This window comes from Halichoerus grypus, chromosome 6 (assembly GCF_964656455.1).
Source record: "Halichoerus grypus chromosome 6, mHalGry1.hap1.1, whole genome shotgun sequence".
NCBI classification, from domain to species: Eukaryota; Metazoa; Chordata; class Mammalia; order Carnivora; family Phocidae; genus Halichoerus; species Halichoerus grypus.
In genome coordinates this window covers 157,326,358-157,342,485 of record NC_135717.1, presented here as the reverse complement: position 1 = coordinate 157,342,485, position 16,128 = coordinate 157,326,358, and the positions used below count along the sequence as shown (strand labels likewise).

The following is a 16,128-nucleotide window of genomic DNA, read 5'->3' as shown; positions in this document are numbered from 1 at the left end:
AAAGGGATTAACCTTACAACTAGAGGCCTTATGCCTTGTTCATTGACCTGGAAGAGAAGCAGATGAGAAAAGGAAGAGTAACTTTAAGGCTTTTTCATAAATGTCAAGGACATTGTTCGAGGTTCGAGTATATGTCTATGATAACAAACTTCAAATAATAGAGAAATAAACCATCCATTTTAAAGCAATTATGAATGAAAAGGAGAAGAAAGAAACTATCTGCTTCATTTTATTTAACTAAATTATTCTGTTAGTTTTACCATTTCACTTTCAGGTATTAGATAATTGGGTCCATTCTACTTTTCTCCTTGTAGAATCCACAGCATCCACAAAAGTGATTAATTCTAAAGTGTTAAGGTGGACTATCAGTATATTCTAATAAGTTTAGGGCAGTTTACCACTCTAGCTTCACTTTTCCTTTTCTAAAAATGCAGAGATTTACTGACTCTTGTGGAATCATAGAATGTCAGTGTAAAAAGTAAACTTAGAAGGCTTTACAGATACCCCCAATGGTACATGCACACATTCATTCATTCAGTGAACATTTAATGAGTTCCTGTCCCTTTAGACTTATCCCAAGTCAGTCTCTTCCTTATTGTCTATATTTCAGGCATACTGGCCTTCTTTCAATACCCTAACCTCCTTTCAACCTCAAAGGCTTCTCATACTGTATTTATTCCATGTGTTTACAGTACTCTCTGCCCCAACCTTTCCCTTACTCTGACTGATACCTACCCATCTTACAAGTCTCTATAATTCAAGCCATTTCCTTAGAGAAAACTTTTTTTTTCTCATTAAACTTTTGTTCTAATGGGTCTCAAAATTCTGTGACAGATTTTTGGTCAAGTTGTTTCCATTAAAAAGTACTCATTTTAAAAACGAATAACTTAAAACTGCCACACACACGCACACACACACACACACACAAACAAATGGTCCACAAAACATTCTCCTTTCCTTCTGAAGGTTTTATGATGCATTGTTATCATTAACCAGTCCTTTACTATTAAACTTAAATGGCCAATTGACACAAACAGTTCTGAGACCATTCTTCCACCACTGATTAAGACTGGGGTGGCAGGTATTGGGGATAATATTCATTTAGCCTCTGAGCTTTCTGGGCAGACTTGGTGACCTTGCCAGCTCCAGCTGCCTTCTTGTCCACTGCTTTGATGACACCCCCAGCAATGTCTGTCTCGTGTCACAAACAGCAAAATGGCCCAGAGAAGGATAGTCAGAGAAGCTCTCAACACACATAGGCTTGCCAGGAACCATATCAACAATGGCAGCATCACCAGATTTCAGGAACTTGGGACCATCTTCCAGCTTTTTTCCAGAACGACGATCTATCTTCTCCTTCAGCTCAGCAAACTTGCAAGCAATGTGAGCTGTGTGACAATCCAGCACAGGTGCAAATCCAGCACTGATTTGGCCTGGATGGTTCAGGATAATCACCTGAGCCGTGAATCTAGCTGCTTCCATTGGTGGGTCATTTTTGCTGTCACCAGCACATTGCCCTGATGAACATCTTTGACAGATACATTCTTGACATTGAAGCCCACATTGTCCCCAGGATGAGCCTCACTCAAAGCTTCCTGGTGCATTTCAACAGACTTTACTTCAGTTGTAACATTGACTGGAGAGCAAAGGTGACCACCATGCCAGGTTTAAGAATACCAGTCTCCACTCGGCCCACAGGGACAGTACCAATACCACCAATTTTATAGATGTCCTGGAGAGGCAGACAAAAGGGCTTGTCAGTTGGACGAGTTGGTGGCAGATTGCAATCCAGAGCTTCAAGCAGTGTGTTTCCACTGGCATTCCCATCTTTACAGGTGACTTTCCATCTCTTGAACCAAGGCATGTTAGCACTTGGCTCCAGCATGTTGTCACCATTCCAACCAGAAATTGGCACAAATACTACTGTGTCAAGGTTGTAGCCAATTTTCTTAATGTAGGTGCTAACTTCCTTAACGATTTCCTCATATCTCTTCTGGCTGTAGAGTGGCTCAGTGGAATCCATTTTGTTAACACCAACAATTAGTTGTTTTACACCCAGTGTGTAAGCCAGAAGGGCATGCTCACGGGTCTGCCAATTCTTGGAGATACTGGCTTCAAAGTCACCAACACCAGCAGCAACAATCAGGACAGCACAGTCAGCCTGAGATGTGCCTGTAATCATGTTTTTGATAAAGTCTCTGTGTCCTGGGGCATCAGTGATGGTCACATAATACTTGCTGGTCTCAAATTTCTAAAGGGAGATATCAATGGTGATACCACATTCACGTTCAGCTTTGTTTATCCAAGACCCAGGCATACTTGAAGGAGCCCTTTCCCATCTCAGGAGCCTCCTTCTCAAATTTTTCGATAGTTCTTTTGTCAATCCCACCACATTTTAGATCAGATGACCAGTAGATGACCAGACCAGTAGTAGACTTGCCCGAATCTATGTGTCCAATGATGACAATGTTGATGTGAGTCTTTTCCTTTCCCATTTTGGTTTAGATTGAGTGGTGGTTTTCATGACACCTGTCTTCTGGTGGCAAACCCATTGTGAAAAAGTAGAGAAAACTTTCTTTGTCTGACTTCCAAATTTAGCTTAAATTCCCCCATTTAAACATTCTCTTATTTTCACATATCTTTCTGCCATATTACATGTAATTTAAGTTGTGTTTAATTACTGTGTAATTTTTTATCTAATGACTCTGTCCTACTAAACACTCTTCCTGAGTTCAGGAACCATACCTGTTTTGCTCACCCCATGTTCCTAAGTCCCTAGAAGAGTGCCTAGAACATAGTAGCTATTCAATAAGAAGTTGTTGAATGACTGAAGGAATAATGACACCCAGTGTTTGACTCTGAAAAATACTGAGTCAGAAAGAATCCTTGTTCCTCAGGAACTCATACCCTATTAGGGAAGAAGTCATGTAAACATGTAATTATTAAACATCATAGTGGCTAGGAAAGCATATGTTGGATCAGAATGCTGAAGTTGAAAACTCCTGGCCTTCCTTCCATACAAACTGTTTATCATTAAGCAAAGAACATAATCTACCTAAGGCCCAATTTCCTCATCTATAAAATGGGGGAAATTATAGTACCAATCTGTGGCAGATAGTGTAGTTGGCTTTACTCCTTACCAATTCCAGTTCCATTATATCTTACCTTCCTACCATAGAGCCTGAAAAACCCAAAACACAAAAAACTTCATTTCTAGATCTCCTTGAAGATAAGTTCCACTTGGAACTTGGGTCCACGGAGAAAGTTAGAGGCAGAAGGGAGATGAGAAGGCGGTGGCCACATGTGACAAGCGTAGTGGTAGAGACATATGGTTCTTCTGGGACAGTTCCAGTAGAATGTCTTAAATCTAGGTTAGGTGCTGATCCTCATGGGTGACACCAATGAGCAGGTCTTCTAGGATGGCCAAGTAGTGTGAATAGTGGGTATTTCTTCTGTTGGCTTTAACCCTGGGTGCCTTGTTTCTGATTGTGAAACTCCAAGCTTGATTTTCTAGCCCCACAAAGATTCTATGAGTTACTTAATTCCTACAATAAATTCATTTCTGTTTCAAATAGCTAAATGGGATTTTGTAGTCTACAATAATGAAATCTGGAAGATCTAGTCAAACTAATAGTTTGTTGAAAAGGTTAAATATAAATGGAAGCTTTGTCCTTGGAATCTGAATGTAAAGAATCAAACTAAGTCAATCCAATACTACATTAATATTACTTTCTCTGATTTGGTATCAATACCCTTCCCCAAATTCCTTGAGGAGTGAGTTTCTTGATTGGTTACAGGTATATATGGGTGTAGGTAAAATTTGACAAGCACTTAATTAAGTTGCTACTTTAAAAATATAAATATAGATAGAAATAAATCTGGAAGAATACACAGCTTAGTTGTGTTATTTTTTCTTCATATTCATCCATATTTTATGATTTCTCAGAAATAAACACATATTACTTACATATCTTTAAAAAGACAAGTCTTTTAGCTATTAATCTGTCTACATTTGTATTGTCCTTTCATTTTTAAAAAAAGTTCTCTAGAGGTGCCTGGGTGGCTCAGTCATTGGCCATCTGCCTTCGGCTCAGGTCATGATCCTGGGGTCCTGGGATCGAGCCCCACATCGGGCTCTCTGCTCAGCGGGAAGCCTGCTTCTCCCTCTCCCACTCCCCCTGCTTGGGTTCCCTCTCTTGCTGTCTCTCTGTCAAAATAAATAGGTGAAATCTTTAAAACAAAACAAAAAGTTCTCTATATGGTCAACTAATCATCAACAAAACAGGAAAGAATATCTAATGGAAAAAAGTCTCTTCTCAAATGGTGCTGGGAAAACTGGACAGCAACATGCAGAATAATGAAACTGGACCACTTTCTTACACCATACACAAAAATAAATTCACAATGGATGAAAGACCTGAATATGAGATAGGAAACCATCAAAATCCTAGGGGAGAACACAGGCAGAAATCTCTTTGACCTCAGCCATAGCAACTTCTTATTAGCCACATTGCCAGAGACAAGGGAAACAAAAGCAAAAATGAACTATTGGGAGTTCTCTCCATAGTTTGGCTATGGACATTTGGGTTCTCTCCATAGTTTGGCTATTGTTGATAATGTTGCTATAAACATCGGGGTGCATGTACCCCTTTGAATCTGTATTTTTGTATCCTTTGGATAAATACCTAGTAGTGCAATTGCTGGATTGTAGGGTAGTTCTATTTGTCAATAAAGACAAATACCATACGATCTCACTCATATGTGGAATTTAAGAAAGAAAACAGATGAACATATGGGAAGGGGGAAAGAAAAAAAAGAAGAGAGGGAAACAAGCCATAAGTGACTCTTAAAGAGTCACTATAAGTGACTCTTATTCATCAAGCTAAAAAGCTTCTGCACAGGAAAGGAAACAATAAAACTAAAAGCAGCCTATGGAATAGGAAAAGATATTTACAAATGACATATCTGATAAAGAGTTAGTATCCAAAATCTATAAAGAACTTACCAACTCAACACCCAAAAAATGAATAATCCAGTCAAGAAATGGGCATACGACATGAATAGACACTTTACCAAAGAATACATCAGATGGCTAACAGACCCATGAAAAGATGCTCAACATCACTCATCATCAGGGACATACAAATCAAAACCATGATGAGATACCACCTCACACCTGTTGGAATGGCTAAAATTAACAACACAGGGAAGAATAGATGTTGGCGAGGATGTGGAGTAAGGGGAACCCTCTTGCACTGTTGGGAATGCAAACTGGTGCAGCCACTCTGAAGAACATTTTGGAGGTTCCTCAAAAAGTTAAAAATAGAACTACCCTACAATCCAGCAATTGCACTACTAGGTATTTATCCAAAGGATACAAAAATACAGATTCAAAGGGGTACATGCACCCCGATGTTTATAGCAACATTATCAACAATAGCCAAACTATGGAGAGAACCCAAATGTCCATGAATGGATAAAGAAGATGAGGTATATATATCCAATGAAATATTATTCAACCATCAAAAAGAATGAAATCTTGCCATTTACAACAACATGGATAGAGCTAGAGTGTATTATGCTAAGTGAAATAAGTCAGAGAAAGACAAATACCATACGATCTCACTCATATGTGGAATTTAAGAAAGAAAACAGATGAACATATGGGAAGGGGGAAAGAAAAAAAAGAAGAGAGGGAAACAAGCCATAAGTGACTCTTAATGATTGAGAACAAACTGAGGATTGACGGAGGGAGGAAGGTGGGGAATGGGCTAGATGGATGATGGGTATTAAGGAGGGAACTTGTGATGAGCACTGGGTGTTGTATGTAAGTGATGAATCACTGAATTCTACTCCAGAAACCAATATTGCACTATATGTTATCTAACAAAATAAAAAAAAAAAAAAGTTCTCATAGGCACTAATCTCATGACAACCTTGTTAGGAATTTAGTAATATTGCCATTATACAATATGCAAACAAAAGGCAAGAGATACTAATAATTGGCCTAGTCAGAATTTGAATGTAGGTCTTCTGACTCTAAGTCATGTACTTTCTTGCTTTACCCTAGCTGGTCAGCAGTTCATTGAGAGCAGCTCTCTCTAAAATGAAATAAATTTTTATTATCAGCGCCAAATGAAAGATTTGAATTGCAGGCCAGATGGTACCACTGGTTAGGTTTGCCATTTGGGGTGAGGTAATAAGTCTTTATTAGTTCACTTCTATGTATAAAATGATAATACCACAAACTTCTTGTCAAGATGGCCCTGTAAGTTCACAGTACATACCAACGAGTAATAAAGTATACGACTAAATATCAAAAAGACAAGGCCAAGTTCAAAAACCAGGTAAACATTTCAGTGAACCATAAATGGAATAGAAATCCAAGTAGTACACAGACTTTAGGACTGGGGACTCTGACTCCGATCTAGTTTCTGTATGGCAGAGGGATGAAAAGTGTTCTGTGCAAAACTGGAGATGAGATCCAATCTTACTCTTAAAAGTCAGGGTTTGGGGAAAAACAGGGAGCAGGAGAATGGGTGCCTGAAAACCAAAATTCAAAAGTAAACAAAAAAATCACATAAAACTAAGAAGTACAGCCAACAAAAACCACCCAATTCTGATTCATTTCAGATAAATTAATGTCATGGAACACATTCTAACAGATTTTTATTTTATTTTATTTTATTTTATTTTATTTTATTTTGTTTATTTGACAGAGAGAGACACAGCAAGAGAGGGAACACAAGCAGGGGGAGAAGGAGAGGGAGAAGCAGGCTTCCCGCTGAGCAGGGAGCCTGATGCGGGGCTCGATCCCAGGACCCTGAGATCATGACCTGAGCCAAGGCAGACGCTTAACGACTGAGCCACCCAGGCACCTCCTAACAGATATTTTTAAAAGCTTGAAGAGATTAAAAAATTCATTTAGAAAAAGCAAGAAATTATTAATAAGAAACAACATAACTATAAGAGGTAAAGAGTAAAAAGGAAGTGAAAAATAACATTTAGTGAAATGGGTGTAACAATATGTACTCTCTTAGCTTATAAAATTACAAGACTATTGTGAGGATTGCACAGGAATATGCGAGCTTCTTTTTTGTAAATTAAACTTTTCATACTTTGGGATGGGGAATGGCAAGAATAGTCTGGGAGATCTCTACGAGGGAGGTCGTGAGCTATGGAGCTGGCAAGGAATCGGGCTAACTTTAAGAAAAGGAAAGACTATCATAAAAGAGAAAATACATTGACAAATTCCACTTTATTCTAGAATTTGCCTAAAGAACCAGTCTTCTAGGACACTAACTATGATCTATATGTTAAGGAAAAAAGAATTTATGCTTTTTTAAAGTTTCCCATAAAACAGCACACTTCTATTTCTTGTAGAGAAAGGAGAATGGAAAAAAGTACTACATAAATTAAGGCTATCATTATCTTTCCCTTTTAGGGAAAAAAAAAATGCCATCTGGGGAGGAAAATGTCTGGACACTGAGAATTTATGCTTTTTCTAATGTGCATTTCTATGGGGATATATATTTGAAATTGGGCATGCAAACCTGAATTTGTGTATGGTACATTTTCATGCAAATGTGCACATGTGTATCGTAATGCTTGTTCTGTTCCACTCAAAAGTGGGTGGAGATATGAATATTATTGAGCAAGTATAATTTTCATACAAGTATTGTGTGGGCAGCTTCCATTCTGGCGAAGCATCTTAGCAAAAATGAAAAGCTCAGATAAGAACAGTGGGATTTTATAAGTGTTAATATTACAGTATGAATGTTTCTAATCATTCTCTAAGCCTGTTTGGTCTTGAATTAAAAAGAATAGAACCATCACGCCAGAGGGCAAATTGTCACATGGAGAAAATCGATAGATGGGAAATAGAATATAGTACTTCATCCTATCTTTTAAAAAATACATATATATTTTTAAGGGAGAAAGTGGCCATTTGAAATTCTATATTTTGGAAGTCAGGCCAAGCATGACGTTTGACCTAGGTTTTAAATATTCTATACTGTGAAACTGAAATACTTGTAAAAACTTTCTGAAGGAATTCAGAATATCTAACACCAGCAAAAAGCTCCATAGCCCCAAATCATATGAAGACTAAGTCTGGCAGTGGTTGGGGTTTATTAAGTATGATCGAGTTGTACCTTCCCCACAACTCATACTGTTTTAAAGAAGCTGGGAACTGGAAAGGTGATTTTGATCTCTCTGTAGTCTAGTGGAATCAGTGATTCTGAGGTGTAAAATAAAACAGTGGGAGTAGAAAGGGGCTGGAACTTAGATGAGGGAAGGACATTTTCTTGACAGTGAATAAGGAATAACCAAGAAGCCTCCCTAGAAACATAATCAGGGCTGGGAAACAACAAAAAGAAGCAAATAGGGAACAGTTCTGTAACAAGATTTCAGTTCTGAGTTTGGGTGACTTTGGAGTGTGCAATTCCCATTTAGAGCTGAGCTATGGACCTAGAGCTTAGACAACAAGAGCTTTTTGATTGGTGACCCAAAGAACTTTCAAAGCATCTCACCCAGTGATCAGTGCAAAAGTAAAGGCTATATTAGGATGCAAAAATGGAGACATATTAAAGATCTGATTTATGTATAAAATTGTGCCATCCTAAAATGAGTAATGAAACTGTGCTTATAATTATGCACCTGCTTCTGTTTCTATTCTTGGAATCAACAGATTCTTATTACCTCTTGCCTCAATTATTGCAGTAACCTTCTAACTGGCCTTTAGCCTTCAGTCTGTTCCCTATCTAAAGCATTCTACCGCTTAGAACAGTTCAGTGGCTCCCTGCTGCCTTTTAAGCACAAAATATGGCAGTCATATTTTCTGTGATCTGGAGCCAAACTTACCTGTCCAGCCTTGTCTGCCATTACTTTTCTCCATGTACTTTTTTAAAATTTAAATTCAATTTAATTAACATATAGTATATTATTAGTTTCCAAGGTAGAAACTCATCAGTTACATATAACATCCAGTGCTCCTTCCATCAAGTGCCCTCCTTAATGCCCATTGCCCAGTTACCCCATCTCCCCCACACCCCTCCCTTCCAGCAACCCTCAGTTTGTTTCCTAGAGTTAAGAGCCTCCATGTACTTTATGCTACAACCAACATGTCTAATCCATCATTCTCCAAACATCCTCCAGAGTGGTGTTTCTAAAAACACCAGCATGATCCTGTTACTACGTAACTGAAAACCCTTCAGTGACTTTCTATAGAGCTGCTTTGTAGGATCAACTTTAATGTTATTAGTCTATAGGACCCTCTAAATCTGGCTCATGTCAAGCTCTCCAGCCTTTCCTCTGACCACCAGACCCTAATTTATCCTGTTCCAAACCTATAACCCAGTCGTATGGAGCTACTTAAAACTGAATAGGCCAACCTCTTTCTTGCCCTGAAGCCTTTGTTAAAGTTGTTCCTTCTGCCTTGTACACTCTTCCTACTCCTACCATCCTCCTGCCTTCAGTGCCCCATGGTCCACCTGGAAAAAAGAAAAGAAAAAAAAAAAACCTTATTATTTTTTCCAAGATTCAGCTCAAGCTCACCTTCTTTGTCGTATAAGTACCGCGCGCTAACCGATTGCGCCACTGGAGCTCCAAGCTCACCTTCTTTGTAAAAAGCCTTTACATTTCTATAAAACTTAATGACCACCTTCCTCACAGACATCCACTACTCTCTCCTGTAACCCCAGTGCCAAGTGCCTCTTATTATCATTAAAACTGTAGTATGTCTTTTTCATTAACCATTTCCTAACATGTCTACCACCTCATTAAGGGCAGGGACCATGTCCTATTTACTTTTGCAACCCTAGGACAGCACACAATGCCGAGAACCGAATAGAGTTCAACAAATAGCAGCAAAGTGCTAACTCCTTGAGAATAGGGCCCTGTGGTATGCCCGTTGTGCTTTATGAATATCTGTTGAGCAAATAAATAATGGATACTTATAATCTTTATGCCATCTTTACAGGCAATAATAAAGTCTCTCTTGCAAAAACAGCACACTGTGTATATTATAGAGCAGTGCTCCTCAAACTTCAGTATGCTTACAAATCACTTCCAGATCTTGGAAAAAATGGTACTCTGTTTCAGTAGATCTGAGTTGGGGGACCACGATTCTACATTTCTAAGGCAGAATCCATTAGGAGATGCCAGTGCTGCTGGTCCTCAGACCACACTTTGAATAACAAAACTATAGATGACACCAGGGGAAGGGATTTCACATGAGAGGTTCAGAGGAGGGACAAGTAGCAGAAAGAACTCAACAAGGGGAAGACTACTTAGTGGTGCCACAGGGTTTACCCAGCTGTGAACATATCCAGGCAGACTTTTTGGGAGGTTGTGCTAAAGCCTGGGGTTTTATCTTTATTTTCTTTATTTCTCTATCACTGTATCTCTGAGAGTCAGGCTTTTCCTTCATTCATTCCCCCACTATGATTCAGCCTGCATGATTTTCTCTGTATAAGATCTCCCCAGGCTCCATTTTTAAACTAACCTGAAGCTGTTCTCCTATTTGCTTTTCATAAACTTAAGTTCTCTCTGCTTCATTGTCCAAACCCTGGAAATCCAATCTTTTCAGTTTTCAGAAGGCCCTCCAGCTGCCTGAATTGTTTTGCCGCCATTTTAATCAGAAACAGCTTTTCCTTTCCCAGTATATGAACCAACTTCACCTCTGCAGAAGCCAATTTCCCAGGTGTGGCTGCTTTGATTGATAAGCACAGATCTCATTCTGAAAGACTTGCTGCTCTCCCCACCCCACCATCAGAAGAACATGAAGTAGTCAGGATTTTAAACTGTAGGGTGGCTTAGGAGAACACCAGAATTCTTACTGTTGACTGATCAAAGTAAATGTCATAAAGGAAAAGCAAATGTGGAGAGAAACTGGAGATTTGGCTGGCAGTTGCAGGAGCTTGCGAATGCATGTAATATCATGAAAACCGCCAATGCTTTGCTAGTGTCAATTTATAATTAGAGATGCCATTTTAAGGTGAATTTTGACATTTACTGCTACTAGTTGACTTTTTCAGTAATATCTAGCTCCATATGATAGCATTGTCTCTTTCTTTGAGAAATTAAATAAATCCAGAGGTTTCAGATTCTATTCAGGAAACCATGAACATCTTATAAAACCATTTTACACCTTAAATTATAAGCCATTATTGTCAGAAACACACACAAACACAAGCATATATGTGATTATAGTTTAGTTTAATTGTAGAATTTATAAATGTGAGATTATAAAATTTTATTATTTGGAAGAAAGTTAAATGATTATAAAGCTTCCCCCCCCCAAAAAATCCAGTGGATCCATCAATACATTGTTTACATAATCACATTCAAATTCATAAGAATAATGTATTTGAAATCTAAGTCATACACTTTAACATTCCCCTTAATCTAGGAAATATAACCTAGATCCTAAGTTAATACTAAGTTAATGCTAGTTAGTACTGAGCAATATAAAGTTAAATGGCTTATGTGCCATTTAAAAATAGAGTTGTTTGATTAATTTTGCACTGATGGGATGAAAATTGGCCTGATTTTTCTATTGGTATTAAACTGGCACGTGCTTTAGCTGAGTTTAGAACTTCCACTGACTTCAAAGGAGGCATAGGTTTCTTTTTAGCATCTTGAAGCATGAAAGACCAGATTCACCATATGACATGCTGGAAACTTGTAAATATGCATTTACTTGCTGGAGATTTCAAACTCAGCGATCAGCACAATGTATCTTTAACATTTGTAAAACATCTGCAGCCATTAAAAATTGACCCCTCCCCACTCCCAGCCTTTCTAAAATAGATACACACAATCTCAGAAGATAATTCTTTGGGGGAAAATGCTATCTTGAAAACAATCATAAGTTGTAGAATTTCAGAGCCGAAATGAATTCTAAAGCTCATTGAGTTGGCTCCCGTTTTATAGCTGGGGAGGAAGTGGAGTTCTGGAAGGTGAGAGAGCCACATCGAAACTGCGTTTCCTGGCATTCAGGCCAGAAATCTTTCCATTACCATTGTTTACTGGATATGGGTATTGAATAAATCTAACAGAATTTAATTAGATCTCCAATAGACATATTTTAGAAATAAAGCATTAACTTTTACAAGAATAGGTACAAGTGTAACTGATAGGTCTCCGTGTGAAGGAAAATTCCCTTCCATTCAGCCATACCACAGGTTTTCCCCTAGTAGTTAGCCATTAGATTGAATCTTAACTACATTTAATTCTCCTATGAGGTGAAAGACATTTCTTAGATAAGGTAAGCTGAGAGGTTAAATAGAGCAGGATTCTCTTATAAATGAAAGGAATGCACCTTGATTCTTAGGTTATTCTACAACCAAAATACCAATACCAGTTTAAAGGAGAAGTAAGCATAAGCTTAGGACTTATGAACAATGATAAATGTGAAAGCATTTTTTAAAGATTTTATTTATTTGAGAGACAGCGAGAAAGCACAAGCAAGGGGAGGGGCAGAGGGAGGAGAAGCAGAGTCCCCACTGAGCAGGGAGCCCAACTGCAGGGCTCCATCCCAGAACCATGGGATCAGGACCTGAGCCCAAGGCAGAGGTTTAACTGACCGAGCCACCCATGGGCCCTAATGTGGGTGATAACTAAGGTGATAACTCTGGAAATTATGTGAAGTATAAATGGAGGCTTAGACAAATATTTGAAAAATGTTCATCACAAATATGATAAAGGGTTATATCCTTAACATATAAAGAGTTCATACAAACTGATCTAAGAAAAACACTTAAAACTAATAGAAAAATTGCCAAAGACATGAACTAGCTTTTACTATGAACATGAAACATATTTAAACTATTAATAGTACTAGAAATGCAGATTTTAAAGGGCTTATATTCTTTTCCTATAAAAGTAACTAAATTTCTCTCACTTTTTTCATTGATACCTTTTTTCTCTTATAATGACATCTACTGGCTATAATGTGGTAAATATACTATAATTTAAAATATATATATACTATATTTATAATCTTTCTGAAAAACTGCTTTAAAGTATATATTAAGAACCTAAAATGTAGGGGCGCCTGGGTGGCTCAGTCGTTAAGCGTCTGCCTTCGGCTCAGGTCATGATCCCGGGGTCCTGGGATCGGCCCCACATCAGGCTCTCTTTCAGTGGGAAGCCTGCTTCTCCCTCTCACACTCCCCCTGCTTGTGTTCCCTCTCTTGCTGTGTCTCTCTCTGTCAAATAAATAAATAAAATCTTTAAAAAAAAAAAAAGAAACTAAAATGTATGCAGAGCCTTTTATTGAGTGAATTCACTTTAGAGAATGTATATCAAGGATCAGATGCAAATCAATATTTGTGGAGAAAAAGGTTAAATATATCATCATTTATAATAATGAAAAATTACAATAAATAAAAATGTGCAAACAAAATTAAAGGACTAGATAAATCATAAAATATCCACAGGAGGGAATATTTTATAATCTTTAAGAACCATGTTTTCACATGATATGTAGGAACCAAGAAAAATTTTGGCAACATAATGTTACATAAAAAATAAGAATAGTTTTCATCAAATTTGGAAAAATTTTAGCCATTATTTCTTCAGATATTTATTCTGTCCTTTCTGTGTTTTATTTTGGGTAGTTTCAATTCCTATGTCTTCAAGTTTACTAGTATTTTCTTCTGCAATGTCTATTTTTCCCTATACCCTATCTAATGTATTTTTCATCTCAGACTTTGAGTTCTATATCTAGAAGTTTGAAGGGGTGTGTGTGTGTGTGTGTGTGTGTGTGTGTGTGTGTGAGTGTATACACATCTTTCAGGTCTCTACTTAATTTTTTAAATATATGGAATGGAGTTCATATAGGATGCTTTAATATTTTAATCTTCTCGTGTGCTAGTTCTGACATCTGTCAGTTTTGGGTCAGTTTTGATTGATTAATTTATCTCCTCATAAGGTCATATTTCCTGCTCATTTTAATGCCTGGTAATTTTTTTTATCAGATGCCAGACATTGTGAATCTTTCCTTGTTTGATGCTGGATGATTTTCTATTCCAAAAATATTCTTAAGCTTTTTCTGGGTGCAGTTAAATTACTTGGAAACAGTTTGATCCTTTTGGATATTACTTTTTGATTATATTAAGTCAGAACATAGCAGTACTACATCTAAGGCTAATTATTCTCTACTACTAAGCAAGATCCTTCTGTTTGCTCTACCTAATTTTAATCTGACTGATGGAAACAGACATTATTCTTGCCCCCTGTGAGCACTGGTTACTCTTACCACTAATTCTTTCAAGTAGTTTTCCCCCCAGCGTTAGGTTGTTTCCACATACACCTGTGCTGTTATTCAGATGAATAATCAAAGTAGTCCCTCTAGAAATCTTTGGTATTTTGTCTCTGTGCAACTCTCTCCATTACATCCTCTGCCCTGACAACTCTAGTCATTATTGTCTTCCCACACTCTCAGCTTCATCTCTTCCTACCCTGGAGTCTACCACTTTGCCTAGATTCCCTTTTCTTGTACCACAGCCTGGAAATCCTCTCAAGGCAGTAAACTGGGCAATCATAGGACTTTTCTTGTTTGTTTGCTATGTCTCAGAGATTTCTATCCTTCATGCCTCCTGTCTAATGTCTTATAAACCATCATTTCATATATTCTACCTTTTTTTTCTTCTTCTTTTAGACAGGAGGTCAAATGTGGTCTCTTGTCTGGAAGTGGAAGCCCTTATTTTGTTGTCCTTTTTTCCAAAATACTGTTGAAATCAATTTATCTGTATATAGGTAGAGTATAAGGAGAAATCTCACTACATACAGAAAATCTGAGAGTACAAATAATCCCCAAGTTAGTTTAAAACAAGTATATGCCAGCATTTGACAAAATTCAACATCCGTTCATGACAAAAAAAACTCTTAACAAAGTGGGTTTAAAGGGAACATGACTCAACATAATAAATGATAAAGGCACAAGCCCATATCTCACAAACCCACATCTCACATCATCACCAAAAAACTATTAGTACTGATAAACGAATTCAGTAAAGTTGAAGGGTACAAAATTAATGCACAGAAATCAGTTGCATTTCTATACACTAATAACAAAGTAGCACAAAAAAAAATTAAGAAAGCAATCCCTTTTACAATTCACTAAAAAATAAAATACCTAGGAATAAACTTAACCAAGGAGGTGAAAGATCTATACTCTGAAAACTATAAAACACTGATGAAAGTAATTAAAGATGACACAAACAAATGGAAAGATATTCCATGTTCATGGATTGGAAGAATTAATATCATTAAAATGTCATTCTACCCAAAGCAATTTATAGATTCAATGCAATCTCTACCAGAATACCAACAACATTTTTCACAAAACTAGAACAAATAAAACTAAAATTTGTATGGAACCACAAAAGATCCCAAATAGCCAAGGAAATCATGAGAAAGAACAAAGCTGGAAGTATCACAATTCCAGATTTCAAAATAGACTATATACTGTGTAATTAAAACAGTATGGTACTGCCACAAAAATAGACACATAGATGAATAGAACAGAATAGAGAGCCCAGAAATAAATCCATGCTTATGTGGTCAATTAATCTATGATAAAGGAGGCAAGAATGTACAACAGAAAAAGAAAATCTCTTCAAATGGGTGCTGGGAAAACTGGACAACTACATGCAGAAAATGAAACTGAGCCACTCTCTTACACCGTATACAAAAATAAACTCAAAATGCATTAAAGATCTATATGTGAGACCTGAAATGTAAAACTCCTAAAAGAAAACATAGGCAGTAATTTTATATATATATAGGCTGTAGCAACATTTTTCTAAATACATCTCCTTAAGGCAGGGGAAATAAGAGCAAAAATAAACCATTGGGACTATACCAAAATAAAAAAAAACTTTTGTACAGCAAAGGAAACTATAAACAAAACAAAAAGACAACCTACAGAATGGGAGAAGATATTTGCAAATGGCATATCCAATAAAGGGTTAGTATCCAAAATATATAGAGAACTTATACAACTCCATGCCAAAAAACCCACAAATAATCTGATTAAAAATGGGCAGAAGAGGGGTGCCTGGGTGGCTCAGTTGGCGTCAGCCTTTGGCTCAGGTCATGATCCCAGGGTCCTTGGATCGA

General features: G+C 37.3%; 1 protein-coding gene and 1 pseudogene across 5 annotated transcripts in view; one reads left to right on the top strand and one right to left on the bottom strand.

Moving 5' to 3' along the window:
* Positions 1 to 16,128, top strand: part of ANKS1B (ankyrin repeat and sterile alpha motif domain containing 1B) — a 1,091,613-nt gene that overhangs the window by 538,794 nt on the left and 536,691 nt on the right. The gene's annotated exons all lie outside the window — the stretch shown is intronic.
* On the bottom strand, positions 1,102 to 2,317 carry LOC118547086 (elongation factor 1-alpha 1 pseudogene; annotated as a pseudogene).